Source organism: Eptatretus burgeri, chromosome 2 (assembly GCF_056783735.1).
Source record: "Eptatretus burgeri isolate ZD-2024b chromosome 2, Ebu_testis_v1, whole genome shotgun sequence".
In the NCBI taxonomy this organism is placed as follows: Eukaryota; Metazoa; Chordata; class Myxini; order Myxiniformes; family Myxinidae; genus Eptatretus; species Eptatretus burgeri.
The window spans coordinates 65,619,990-65,634,139 of record NC_140962.1 but is presented as its reverse complement, the minus strand read 5'-3'; the positions used below and the strand labels follow the sequence as shown (position 1 = coordinate 65,634,139).

Below are 14,150 nucleotides of genomic sequence, written 5' to 3'. Positions count from 1 at the left end.
CCAAGTCAAGGTAAGGTCGAGCAGGCCAAAAATATGGTGGCTTCAGACCCCAGTGAGATTACCCAGGAAACACCTTCAGACCCCAGACAGTGAGGTGGCCGAGGATCGCCTGATGAAAGATATAATTAAATAAGGCCGTTAATTATCTTCAAAAGTGGTGTTTTAATGAACCCAAACACCCAATTTTCACTCTTGCACTTCCTTGGAGATCCCTTAGGCCTAAGTCACATTTGCTCTACGGCGAGGATACGGCGGCCGTATGCCCTCTGAATTGACAGAAACGTGCGGCGGCCACAGAGTTTCTGAGGTGGCCTCAGGGTGGCCCTACGCCGTATGGCTATATTTTACATGCCGCAAGGTCGCCGTGGAATTATAACACGGAGTTATAACTTTTTTCATTTCTACGTTCGCCGTAGCAATTCGACAAGCCGAAACAAAAAACTGGTAAAAAAAAAAATTAACCCATTCGTTACCGTCCGTCTGGCCGCACGTTCGCCTTAGGGCCCCCTGCGGTCGCCTTGCGGCTACCTTGCGTCTGCCTTGAAAATTATATGGCCGCCGCAGGGCCCCCTTAAGGTCACCGTGCGACATCAAATCAAAGACCGTACGGCAACCCCACGTTTTCGGTCTCCACAATTTCTAAGACCTAAGGCCTAAGTCACATTTACTCTACGGCGAGGATACGGCGGCCGTACGCCCTCTGAATTGACAGAAACGTGCGGCGGCCGCAGAGTTTTTGCGGTGGCCTCAGGGTGGCCCTACGCCGTATGGCTATATTTTACAGACCGTAGGGTCGCTGTGGAATTATAACGCGGAGTTATAACTTTTTTCATTTCTACGTTCGCCGTAGCAATTCGACAAGCCGAAAAAAAAAACTGGTAAGAAAAAAAAAATTAACCCATTCGTTACCGTACGTCTGGCCGCAAGTTCGCCTTAGGGCCTCCCTACGGTCCCCCTGCGGTCGCCTTGCGGGCACCTTGCGTCTGCCTTGAAAATTATATGGCCGCCGCAGGATCGCCCTGAGGTCACCGTGCGACATCAAATCAAAGACCGTATGGCAACCCCACGTTTTCGGTCTCCACAATTTCTAAGACCTAAGGCCTAAGTCACATTTGCTCTACGGCGAGGATACGGCGGCCGTACGCCCTCTGAATTGACAGAAACATGCGGCGGCCGCAGAGTTTTTGCGGTGGCCTCAGGGTGGCCCTACACCATATGGCTATATTTTACAGACCGTAGGGTCGCCGTGGAATTATAACGCGGAGTTATAACTTTTTTCATTTCTACGTTCGCCGTAGCAATTCGACAAGCCGAAAAAAAAAACTGGTAAGAAAAAAAAAATTAACCCATTCGTTACCGTACGTCTGGCCGCAAGTTCGCCTTAGGGCCCCCCTACGGTCCCCCTGCGGTCGCCTTGCGGGCACCTTGCGTCTGCCTTGAAAATTATATGGCCGCCGCAGGATCGCCCTGAGGTCACCGTACGACATCAAATCAAAGACCGTATGGCAACCCCACGTTTACAATCTCCACAATTTATAAATACGCCGTGCGCTATCCGAAAAATAAAAACATATGTGACTGCTACATTGTGTGACCGTGGAAATACTGCGGCCGCCGTATAATTGCTAATGGCCGTAGATTTTGGAGACCCCACGGCCGCCGTGGCAAATGTGACTTAGGCCTAAATATGCCGTGCGGCTCCCCGAAAAATAAAAACATATGTGACTGCTTCATTGTGTGACCGTGGAAATACTGCGGCCGCCGTATAATTTCTGGTGGCCGTAGATTTTGGAGACCCCAGGGCCGCTGTGGCAAATGTGACCTAGGCCTTAGCATGCCTGCAAAGTTTCAGGGTGTGAGGTTTTATGGTTTTGTAGTTATGGAGGAGACACACTGACTCTCTCTCTCACACACACACACACACACACACACACACACACACACACACACACACACACACACACACACACACACACACACACACACAGACACAGACACAGACACAGACACAGACACAGACACAGACACAGACACAGACACAGACACAGACACAGACACAGACACAGACACACACACACACACACACACACACACACACACACACACACACACACACACACACACACACACATTGTACATGTCTCAAGTTTGATTTAAATCCCTGAACCCAGATTCAAAATATCAAAAAATTCTGCCAACCAGACCATGCATCCGATCAGGTTGAAATTTAAAACATATGTTCCCAATGACGATTAGATCATAACTGTGCCATTTCACATCAATTAATTTCGTGGTTGAAGAGAAAGAGTAAAAAAAAAATTTTCTTTCAATCCAATAATGGTTGTCAGACCATGTGACATATTCATTATTCGTGAACACCCTGGTATCCCCAATGCTTGGGGGAACATGTGGGTGAGGTTTCCTCTTGATCTGTAAAGCCGTTCTGGAGAAAACAATTTTTAAAGGTTTATTCTTTAAAAAAGGAATAGCTGCTAACCATGTGACCTATGACATCATAGGTGGAGAACTTTTTGTTCCTCCTGGATAGGCGGTCAAGCCTGTAAAGTTTCACCTTGATCTGTTCAGCCGTTTCGGAGAAGAGTTTTGAAGGTTTTTTTTTTAATGTTAAAAACAATATGGCTGCTAAACCACGTGACTGATGATGTTATCATTTTTCCCCCCCAATACAATTTATTCCTCGATGATCCTCAAAATTTTTCATACTAATCATATAAAGCGTTCGACATATGCAATGACGTCATAACAAGGCACCTATGACATGATCAAAAAAAAAATCACACATGTTTCCCATGGGGAGTACTTCATATGTGCCAAGTTTCAATTCTTTCCATGGAGCCGTTTTGGAGATATAGAGGTCCAAAGTTTTCCTTTTTTCCAACATGGCTGCCACACCACGTGGCCTTTGATGTCATAATTTTCATTAGAACATTCTCCACAAATAGTCGCACGTTTGGTGAAAATTTCCTGTCAATTGGATAAGTGGTTGCACAGAAAACAGAGAAAATTAGCATGGACAATGGGCATACATTTGTATGGACAGACGGACAAGCCAAAAACTTAATGTCTCCAGCGACATCATCAGCGGAGGCATAAAAATCACACATATTTCCCATGGGGAGTACTTGACATGTGCCAAGTTTCAAATTTTTTCATAGAGCGGTTTCATGGATTCAGATATCCAAAGTTTTTCTTTTTTCCCCAACATGGCTGCCACACCACATGACCTATCATGTCAAAATTATCATGACATCAATCTCCATGAGTAGTCGCACCTATGGTGAAAATTTTGTGTCAATCCAACAAGCGGTTGAAGAGAAAATGAATTTAAAATGGAATAAACCCGAAAAATGCCGACGGAATAATAACAATGTACAAGAATAAATAATGTGGGAGAACAAACAGAAGAAAAACAATTGGTTACCCATCCTGAAAGGCTTGGTACCCAATAATTGTGGTGTTACACAGCATCATAATTAAATGTTTAGAAAATTGTTAGTTTTCATCAGGCATCATAACCTACCTCTGAAAGTCATCATTAAACCTCTGGTTTTCGACATTGTCTTATGAGTCATTGTAATAACGTGTTTTTGGCTGCTGTTTCATATATATGACAGATGCGAAAAGATTATACAGTATTCTAATTCTGATCATCGTCTAAACCCACTTTATTAGTTCTCTTCAGCGAATAGGCACAACTGCCCACTTGCTTGTGGTGATTGTCAAAAGCCACTCTTCGGTTAAGGCCATCGCTCTCCTCTTGAAGCCAGCTCGTTGTGTTAGCGGGCATCCTTTTTTCCACCGAGCTCTGAAAGATTATCCCACACACATTTCCCTCAAACAATGAGTTGAAAATTCTGTCTAAATTTAAAGAGTGATTTCTGTCATGGCTGAAGACCAGTCACCCTAATTATAATTAATAAATAATTATTACACCCCAAAAGTTTTTCTTTCTTATTGAAACATGTCCTAAAGTAATAACTCTCAGAATGATGATAATAATAATAATAATAATAATAATAATGATAATAAAAATAAACAAGCAGCAATGTTAACTTTTCCAAAATGTTATTTTAACATTAGATGCTTCCTCGAGCTGGTGTGTGTCTGTCTCTGTCTCTGTCTCTGTCTCTCTCTGTCTCTGTCTCTGTCTCTGTCTCTGTCTCTGTCTCTGTCTCTGTCTCTGTCTCTCTCTCTCTCTCTCTCTCTCTCTCTCTCTGTCTCTCTCTCTCTCTCTCTCTCTCTCTCTCTCTCTCTCTCTCTCTCTCTCTCTCTCTCCACCTCAGGGTTTAGTAAGTATCCTTTGTGTAAACGCGGTGCCAACATCGATGACAAGTACACAAGGGTTGTTTAGCATTCTGTCACACTGCGAATTGGCTGAGATCGAATTAAATTTGGACCTCAGCCCAGAGTATCTCAAAAGAACCAGACGGTTGGCTTTTCACCAAGATATATTATCCTTGGTCTTCATGGAAAATGACATGACTATATTTTATTTGAGATGAGCAAATACCACACGTCGGTTCGCTGGCAGGAGTATTACAGGGGGTGGGGTGGGGGGGGGAGAAGTGAGGGGCGAGAAAAAGAGAGGGGAGGGAGAGAGAGGTGGGGGAGAGTGAGGAGGTGGAGGATTAAAGACAGAGGAGGCTGGGGGAGCGGGGAGGGGTGTGGGAGCAGGGGCGGTATAGGAGCGAGGAGGGAGGGAGTGTGAGGAGAGGGGTGGGGGAAAGGAAGGCAGTGTGAGGTGAGAGGAAGGGAAGGCAGACATGCGGTGGAGTATTAATTATGATTCATACTGTCTCATCAAAATTATTCTGCATAAAATAACAGTGAAGATGGAAAAAATATTATGTCTGAAATCCATTTTCTACTGGTCATACTATGAATACTGCCTGGAGACAAACACCACCTGGACATGTCCGGAGATAAACACAGAAGCAAACACCTCCCGGGGACAAACACCACCCAGACAAATCTTGAGACAAACTCCCGTCTGGACATCAACATCACCTGGACACGTCCGGAGACAAGCAAACACAGCCCGGTCAGTTCCGGAGACAAACACCATCAAGAGATAAACAACGCCCGGACACAAACTCCGTCTGGAGACAAACACGGCTCAGACATAAACTCAGCCTGGACACGTCCGGAGACAGACACCACTCGAGGAGAAACGCTGCCTGGACGCAAACACCATCCGGAGACAAACACCGGCCTGACATAATCACCACCCGGACACATTCAGAGACAGAGAGAGATGTGTGGGAGGGTGCTGCACTGTATTAGGAGAGGGGCTGAGCGACGATGAGACAGTGAGAAAGAGGGGGGGGGGGCGGATGGGAGTTATAGGAGAGAAAATGTTATGCTTTATGAACAACCACGCATGCACACACACTGTTTTGGTGCTTGGCCAATATCGGGAATTTTTTGGGAATTGGCCGATTGAAGTCAGTGTGACTACCGGCTACAATATGTATAGTCAGTGTGACTACCGACTACAACATACAACCAAAAAACCTTGAGAAGTTTTTACCCTTATTTTGGTGGAATTTCAATAAACAATTTCAAAAAACAATGTTGGAATTATATAAACGTTTCAAGAAGATGTGCATCAACATTAATCTTTACAAACAGCTGTGTGTAACGGGTGGAAAAAAATTTGGTTTGGTAATTTAGAAAGCATGGTAATACTGTCTGAATCTTTCCGTCTCTTTGACTCTGGAAAATCCTCTTCATTCTTCGCTAATGACTTCACCCTCTGCAGTACCATCTGTCATCCCTCAGATTGGCAAGCAGCAGCCTCTTCACTCTCTGCAGATCTGGATAAAATCACAAGCTGGTCCAACACGTGGAACATGTCTTTCAATCCGTACAAATCTCGCACTCTCACTATGTCTCTCTGATCAGACCATTTGGAAAAAACCCCATCCACTTTCTCAACGATCCTCTGGAAGAAGTCCTTTCTTTCAAGCTTCTGGGTCTCACTATCTACCATGATCTTTTCTGGGAAAGCCACATTTACAAGTTGACCTCCAAAGCTAGTCGCCGACTGGGCATTATCTGTCATGCAAAGTCATTCCTTGGCACACCTGAGCTCCTGACCACATGTAAAGCTTTTGTCTGCAGCCTGATGGAGTACTGCTCTCTCTCCAGGGCTGATGCTCCAGCCTCTCACCTTTCTCGGCTTCACGCTGTGGAAACCAAGGCAGTTAGGATCATGAGTATCTCTCGCGATGAGGCTGAGACTTTACGTCTCTCACTCTCTCACTGCAGGCAGGTTGGTGGTTTTTCTGTCTTTTACAGTCTCTACTCTGGCCTCGCCCCCACCCCTCCCCCAACCCCTTTCCCCACCCCTCCCCACCATGCTTGGTCTGAGATATTGACGCAGTGCGCTCAAGGCCTGCCAGCAATCCCCTTCTGGTAAAACTACGAAAATCAAGAATCATTGTTCACTTTCACTCTTTCATTCCTCTTTTTTTCCCCCACCTTTGGAACAAACTCCAATACTCTCTTCAATGCCACTCTTCCGTCCAGGTCTTCAAAGCAGCTGTTCATCACCATCTATTTTCTTTCCCCATCCAAAACCATAATCTTTTCTATCCCTGTTTATCCACCCCAAAGCCACCTCCTTCAAATTCCCTGCTTTCCTTCCTGAAAGTCCCTGTAGTGTAAAGACCTGAAAGTTCCTGTGGTGTCCATCTTGTATACCCTGTGTACCCCACCCCATCCCTTTCCTTCCACAGATCTCCTCATGTCTGTTCCCCACTGTTTTGTCCTTCCCTCTTCCACCCCTCTTGTGTCCTGCCCCCCTTATCGCACATTCTGTGTGTTAGCTCTTATATGAGCCTCGATATTGTATACAAAAACAAAAATACGGCAAACGGCTGGGACATCGGGTTTTATGAAACATATTTGCCTCTGAAATGCAGAAAGAGAAATCATGTAACCTTTGTAAAGCACACTCAAGTCATATAAAATAACCAATTGCTTTAGAAACAATCACAACGACAAAGGAAAATGTGATCGCTCATACACTGCTGAGGATAAAAGTTAAAACCTCCATCAGATGCGGGATGAAATTTTGGCACCACATGCCCATAACCAAGCATGCAGGCATGCACACACACCCGCGGAGAGTCCATGCAGATCCAAATCTACCCATATGTATCTCTACCTTGTATAGCAACAACCGACTGCACATCCCGATCGGGACACGAACTGTACCACTCTCAACTGTCGGGCACTCGGCAAGTAGCTTAAGCAATCAAGCAAGCACTGCAATTAAATGGTTGATAAGGAACGGCTGGCTTGACAAGCGATAGCAAGCTGATTGGTAATGGCACATAACCGCAAAAAACTAAACATCGCAAATTTTGTAACTTTTTCAGAATTCACTCCAGATTTCGAGTTATTTATTCCAAGCGATCCGATCCTCAAAACACAAATAATATTTCTATTATATACTTAAATTAGTCCGTGAGAGTAGATCGTGGAGAATCGCTTCGTATAATGCATGAAATCGCTCCAAACTCCTCATTTGAAAACGATAACACTTACAAACGAGATGTACACAGCGATTTGTAGGTATGAAGATGAGGCATTCGATGATATGAATGAGGAAAGCGAAAAAAAAAAATTTTTGAGCACTTTATCGTTAATGAACCGTTGCGGCCTGTTTCAATTCAAGGCCTGTTGAGTTAAGGCCCGGTCACACCTTGACGTTTTAGCCAACGTATGCCGATTTTTGAATTTTTTTTCTAAAACGCTGGCACACGTTGAATACGTTATGGGCAAGTTTTGATAACATTGAGAGCACGCTGGCATACGTCGTAGTACGTTACCATACGTCGTTGTACGTTGGCTTTAAACGTTGTACTTTTCGGTTGTCCTCAAATTTTTTCATGCTTGAAATTTCACGATGTATGCCGGCGTATGACTCACACGTTCCGCTACGCTGGCCACAAGTTGTAGGCACGGTCTGCGATCGTTGACAGACGTCAACACATGCTACTTGTAAGTTAATCATAAGTTGAGACACGCCGAGGTAATGTTTAGAGTACCCGAAACTTATTTCCTACCTATGATTAACGTGTTGTTGGCACGTTACGCGATCGTTGCCACACGTCGACAGACGTTACTTTTAAGTTACTCATAGGCTGAAAGACGTCGGTATAATGGATCGTCCTTGCGTCAGCGTCCACGGCCACGGCCAGGACACTTATTTGCAGCATTCTTCAAACTTTTCTTCGGCATGACGAGGATGTTCACACTTCGATGTCTAGCTTGGCTATGATTCCAATTGTCCATCGGCAGCGTCTATTTAAAATAGTCGAGTTTGAGCGTTTTAACACGTTCAGAAACAACGCTTCAAATTTCCAAACCCCAGCGTCAAAAAAAACAAACAAAAAAAAAAAACAAAGGCGAGTGACAGCAATTTAAATCGTTCATTGTAAACAATGAAACTAGCTGAGTGGTACCGTTTAAAAGTCGTTGAGTGTAAAAAAAATCCAATTGTTGAGCGCAAGCGTCTACTTTCAATAGTGGAGATGCAGCCATTTAAATCGTTGAGTGGCAGCCTATGAACCTACCCGTGGACACCCGGACGCAAGGACGATCCATCATAACCCACACCCTCCCCCTCACACCCACCTACTACTGCCAACATGAACAAACTACTACTAATACTAATACTAATACTAATACTGATACTGATACTGTTACTGCTGACATGGACATCGACTCAAAAAGGACTCGAAAACACTGTTGGGTTCCCCTTTTATGAGCAGCATTTTTATATACCAATTCCCAAAACCGCTGGGAACACGTCTTTATATGGCAGTTGTAAGCTAGAAACACATTCATTTTTTTTTTTTGTCGACTGGAAGACGTCATTGGAATACGTCTACATACGTCGATGTGTGTTGGGGCTACGTAAAGAATTGGTTCAAAGCACGTCAAACATAAGTTAGAAATAAGTTTCGCATAAAAAAGACATTACCGCGACGTGTTTCGACTGATGAGTAGCTTATAAGTAGCCTTTGTGGACGTGTGTAAGCGTCCACATATCGTGTGTAAAACTTATCCCCATCGCATGCGGAACGTGTGTCATACGCCGAGTACGTCGTAAAATTTTGAAGATGTTCAAAATTTCTTGACGTACTCTACTTACTACGACTTATGATAGCGTATTTAGCGTTCTACTCGCGCATACCAAACTTACCAATACCGTATTCGACGTGCCCCAACGTTTTAGACACACTTTTTGTTACGTCGGCATACGCTGGCAAGATCGCCAAGGTGTGACCGCGATGTTGTCACTTCCCTTTCTACGGCAGTTATGATTCGAATCGTTGTGCGTCAGCCTTTTAATAGGCTACGTCACGACATCGTCGGCGATGCATGCAACGCGCTATGCCTGAGTTAGACTATCGTTGGGCAACGGTTGTGTAGGCCGACAACAGGTTCAGCATTCGTTGGTACAAGTTATCTATAACACAACGAAACGTTCTGTGTCCGTTACCAATGCGTTATACATAAGACCAAGTCGCTATGAATACGTCCGAATCTTTAAAAAAAAACATCAAAAGTTCAACGTAAGCCAGCGTTTTACATAAATTTTAACACGTTGCCATCGCTGGCTAAAACGTCAAGGTGTGACCGGGCCTTTAGCCGAACAAAATGGCGAATTTAAGTCCCCAGCGATGTAGCCCAGGATGCGCCTTAAGACCCCATCGAGAGTGAGCTGTCTGAGGATGCACGTGATAAAGGATATAATTCATTATCTCCTGTTAATTATCTTCAAAAGGGGTGTTTAAATTAACTCAAACACCCAATTTTCACTCGTGCACTACCTTGAAGTTCTCTTGGTATGCATGCAAAGTTTTAGGCTGCTGGGTTTCATGCTTTTTGAGTTATGGAGGAGACACGCTGACACACATATTGACATTTATTAGTATAGATGACATTTAAAATCCTAACCAAAGACTAAAATCCTGTCAACAGAGAAAATTGATGTGTTCAGATTAGGAGACGATCAAATTGAAATAGTGTAAAGTTTCATCTTCCTGGGTTCTAAGATTGAAGTGAGTAGAGAATGTGGAGGTTAAATTAATATAGGGTTAGTGTTGGGGAGAACAGCAATGTCAGGATTGACAAAGATCTGGAAAGACAAAGATTTGAAATTACAAACCAAGAGGAGGATGGTGAACTCTCTGGTATTTCCAGTTGCAATGTATGGATGTGAATCATGGACAGTGAAAAAGAAAGAAAGGAAGAAGAATGTAATGATAGTTTTGAAAGATGGTGTTGGAAACTAATGTTAAAAATCCATGGACTGCAGGAAGAAAAAACAAATCGGTGATTGAAGGAATTAGACCAAGATGTACATGAGAAGTGCTGATGATAAAATAGAAGCAATCATACTTTGGACCCTTCGGACCCATAGAAACCACCATACATGCAGAAAACGAAAGTCGAGAGAAATCAATCATGGTGGGTATACGTAGTTGAAGAAAGAAGAGAAAGAGCCAGACCTTGTATGTGTTAGGTGGATTGGGTAAAGGATGCAAAACCAAGCTGGCTTTGCCAGATCTTTGGGAAGCAGTATAGGATAGGGATGTTTGGAGAAATCTGATCATGAATTTCACCAGAAATCGGACACGACTTGACGGAACTAGATAACGAGATGATGCCACACAAGGTATTCATGGTTGTGATGGAAGTGGTGCGATTCAAGATATTGTGAGATCTAAAGACCGTTGAGCTTTTGACAGAGAATTAATCTTTTTTCAGTCTGGTATTTGCACCTCACAATCCACCATCTGTAGTTGAAACAAGATAACAAAACAAAAGCACTGCAAGACAAACTTTACTCAAAAAGATCATCTGTTCGTTCAGCACAAACTGTCCTTTACAAAAGAGAATGCCGCAAAAAGGAGACAATTCCAAAGCAATAAATATTGGCAATTAGGCCAGGGAATCTATGAAAATATATCGCCAAACCCACCACAAATTGCAATAGAAACCATTCAAGTGCTTTTTTCACTCAAAGTATGCTGTAGAATGACATACTAAAAGCCACCGAAAATCCAAGTAGGGGGACATGTTTATTTTTCAAGATGGCCCCCAAAACTGATAATTTTAGAATCAGCCCTATATCAGCAAGTAATAGTGGTAAAAATATATGTGAAACACTTAGGTACATGTTATTGGACACTTTTTAAACTTGTCACAGACTCCACATTCAAAATGGCCACCAAAATGGTGCCAAAACTTGCATATTTAGAAATAGCCAAATATAAGCAATGACTTGGGATTCATAGATAAATAAAACATCTTGAAATTTCCTTGGTTCAGACATTTCGGAAATGAACGAAATTCTAAGATATGTTTGGATACATTGTATTATTGTTGTCATAGCACTAAAGTATTTCTTTCTTTTCATATTACAGTGTAATTAGCTGATCATGGATAAGTGTGTTTTCTGTGAGGAACCTCTAACCAATTGGAGAGCTAACTTCCACATTACGCATCAAAGGATGTGAAGGCATTGCCAAGGCTAATGAGTTGCGGAACAGAAATATTAGTACTGTGCCCAGCCAAGTTGTGCATGGCATGTGTAGGAAGGACTTCTGTTCCCCACATTACATAGTCAGTAACAACAAAAAGCGAGGACATGACTCCGCAGCTCCCAGTAGTTCACCATGTGTGCGTCGATCCACAAGTATGGCATTCAATTACAAAGAAAACTGCATATTTTGTGGTGTTTGCGATGCAAAAAAAAAAACAAACCACAAACCAACACATAAACTTATCTCAGTCAGAACAATGGATTTCCAGAAGACCATAATGCAGGTATGCAAAGAACGCAATGATTTGTGGTCAGACACTGTCAGAGGTAGAATTGAGTATGCGCAGGATCTACATGCTGCAGATGCGGTATACCACAACCTCAGCAGCACAAACTTTAGAACAGGAAGGGAAATACCAAATGAGTTCGTTGCAGAAGAAATGATCCTTCCCAAACGGCTTAAGCAGGGCAGACCCTCCGATTTAGTACGAGCAGATGCTTTCATTAAGGTAGCCGAGTATCTGGAGGCCAATGACGATGAACAAACAACTATACAAGATCTAATACATAAAATGGATGAATTTCTGGATGGCACTGACAGTGAATCATATGGATTTACTTACATGAAAGATCAACTTCAAAAACACTTCGGCGCCAACATAACGATCACCAAGATCAATGGAAAACTAAATGTGGTTACATTCCGCCACAAAGCATCCGCTATCCTCCACAAATTCTACAGTCAACCCAAGAAAAGCAACAACACTGCAGAGAAAATGAGACTCATTGAGACTGCTGCCAAACTGATTAAAAGTGATGTCAAATCAGTGGAAGAGACAAAAGAGGTAGACCCAGATTCAAGTACAATGACATCTACTGACGAGGAAATGTCATTCTTACCTGAATCATTGAAACTTCTGCTTCAGAAACTCGCAGTTGGGAAGGATGCCGATAAGAAAATAGCATCGTTGGGCCAAACCATTACGCAATGCATTCGACCAAGAGTTCTAATTGCTCCCTTACAGATAGGTTTAGGCATACAAATGCACCACCATTTTGGGTCTAAATTTCTCATCGACTCTCTCTCTATGCACACGGTCTCTGGAGCTCTATAAGGAAGTGCAGAAATTTGAGCTCAGTGCAGCAGTCACCCAAGGAACAGACATACCAAACTACACTGAAGGCCAATTCATTCAGTATGTGGCTGACAATGTAGACCATAACATTAGGACAATTGATGGCCTGAACACTTTCCATGGCATGGGCATAATTGCCACTGTAACCCCTAGGACACAGACCACAAGTAGAGTACCACGCATATCTGTTACAATGGAGGATGTTGCAGTAGTGGGTCACATCAACATCCGACACCTAACATCTCCTTGCAGTGGATTAGCCTCACTGAGGTATGGATTACTGGAAGACAAGAAGGAGCAGGATAGAACTTCCAACTTCGACCTCCTGTGGAAGATCTCCCTAACAGTACACTCTCCACGTCCAGCATGGTCCGGAATGATGCAGGCAGTGCAGAAAGGCCCACACCCGGGGCAGTCATCTGTTTTCTTTTTACCCTTGATAGACATGAACCCTGGTGATATGTCCTGTATATATTCCACGTTGGTGTTTGTGTGTGACCATGCCAAACGCTACAATGCAACGCCAATTATCACTTTCGATCAGCCACTGTGGTGGAAAGCTATGACAATCATCAAGAGCGAGCCGGAAGACAGTGACTTGCATGCAATTGTACTACGACTGGGTGGATTTCATACGCTCATGAGCTTCCTGGGGTCTATCGGGCACATCATGACAGGATCAGGACTTCAACTTGTGTATGTTGAAAACAGTCACACACATGATGTCTGGAAAGGCATATGACAGGGCCTTTCGGGACACCTTCTAGCAGACGCAGCTCTGAACACTATGCTAGCGGCAAATATATTTGGTACTCGATGACCTTGTACACACAACACTCAAGAGAATGGTGATGATGCTGGTGAACCAGTAAACAACATTGATGATGAAGCAAACATGGAACAGAGAGATTATGTGCCAATGGGTGACATAGATAGTGAACAAATGAATGACACAGATGGCGAAAGAGTGGGTGACATAGATGGCAAACGAATGGGTGACACAGAGGGCGAATAAATGGGTGATACAGATGGAAAACCAATGGATGACACAGAGGGCAAACAGGAAACTGCCAGGCTTCCCCTGAATGGTGACGCGATTGACCTGCACAAAGTAAGGACGATGTATGATACCTTGATAATAGGTGAACTGGCTGAGGTGAGTGTCTTCTCAACAGATGTCTTAAAGAAGATAAATTCTGCAATGAAGGAAAAAAAAAGACACCCATATAGGGCTGATTCTAAAATTATCAGTTTTGGTGGCCATTTTGGTGGCCATCTTGAAAAATAAACACGTTCCCTGACTTGGATTTTTGGTGACTTTTAGTATGTCATTCTATAGTATATTTAGAGTGAAAAGACACTTGAATGGTTTCTATTGCAATTGGTGGTGGGTATATCACTAGATTCCCTGGCCTAAATGAATTCAG

General features: G+C 43.4%; 1 protein-coding gene and 1 pseudogene across 2 annotated transcripts in view; one reads left to right on the top strand and one right to left on the bottom strand.

The window, feature by feature from the left end:
* The window catches only part of LOC147032203 (uncharacterized), a 124,037-nt gene that overhangs the window by 23,741 nt on the left and 86,146 nt on the right, over positions 1-14,150 (bottom strand). The gene's annotated exons all lie outside the window — the stretch shown is intronic.
* On the top strand, positions 11,484-12,702 carry LOC147032204 (uncharacterized; annotated as a pseudogene).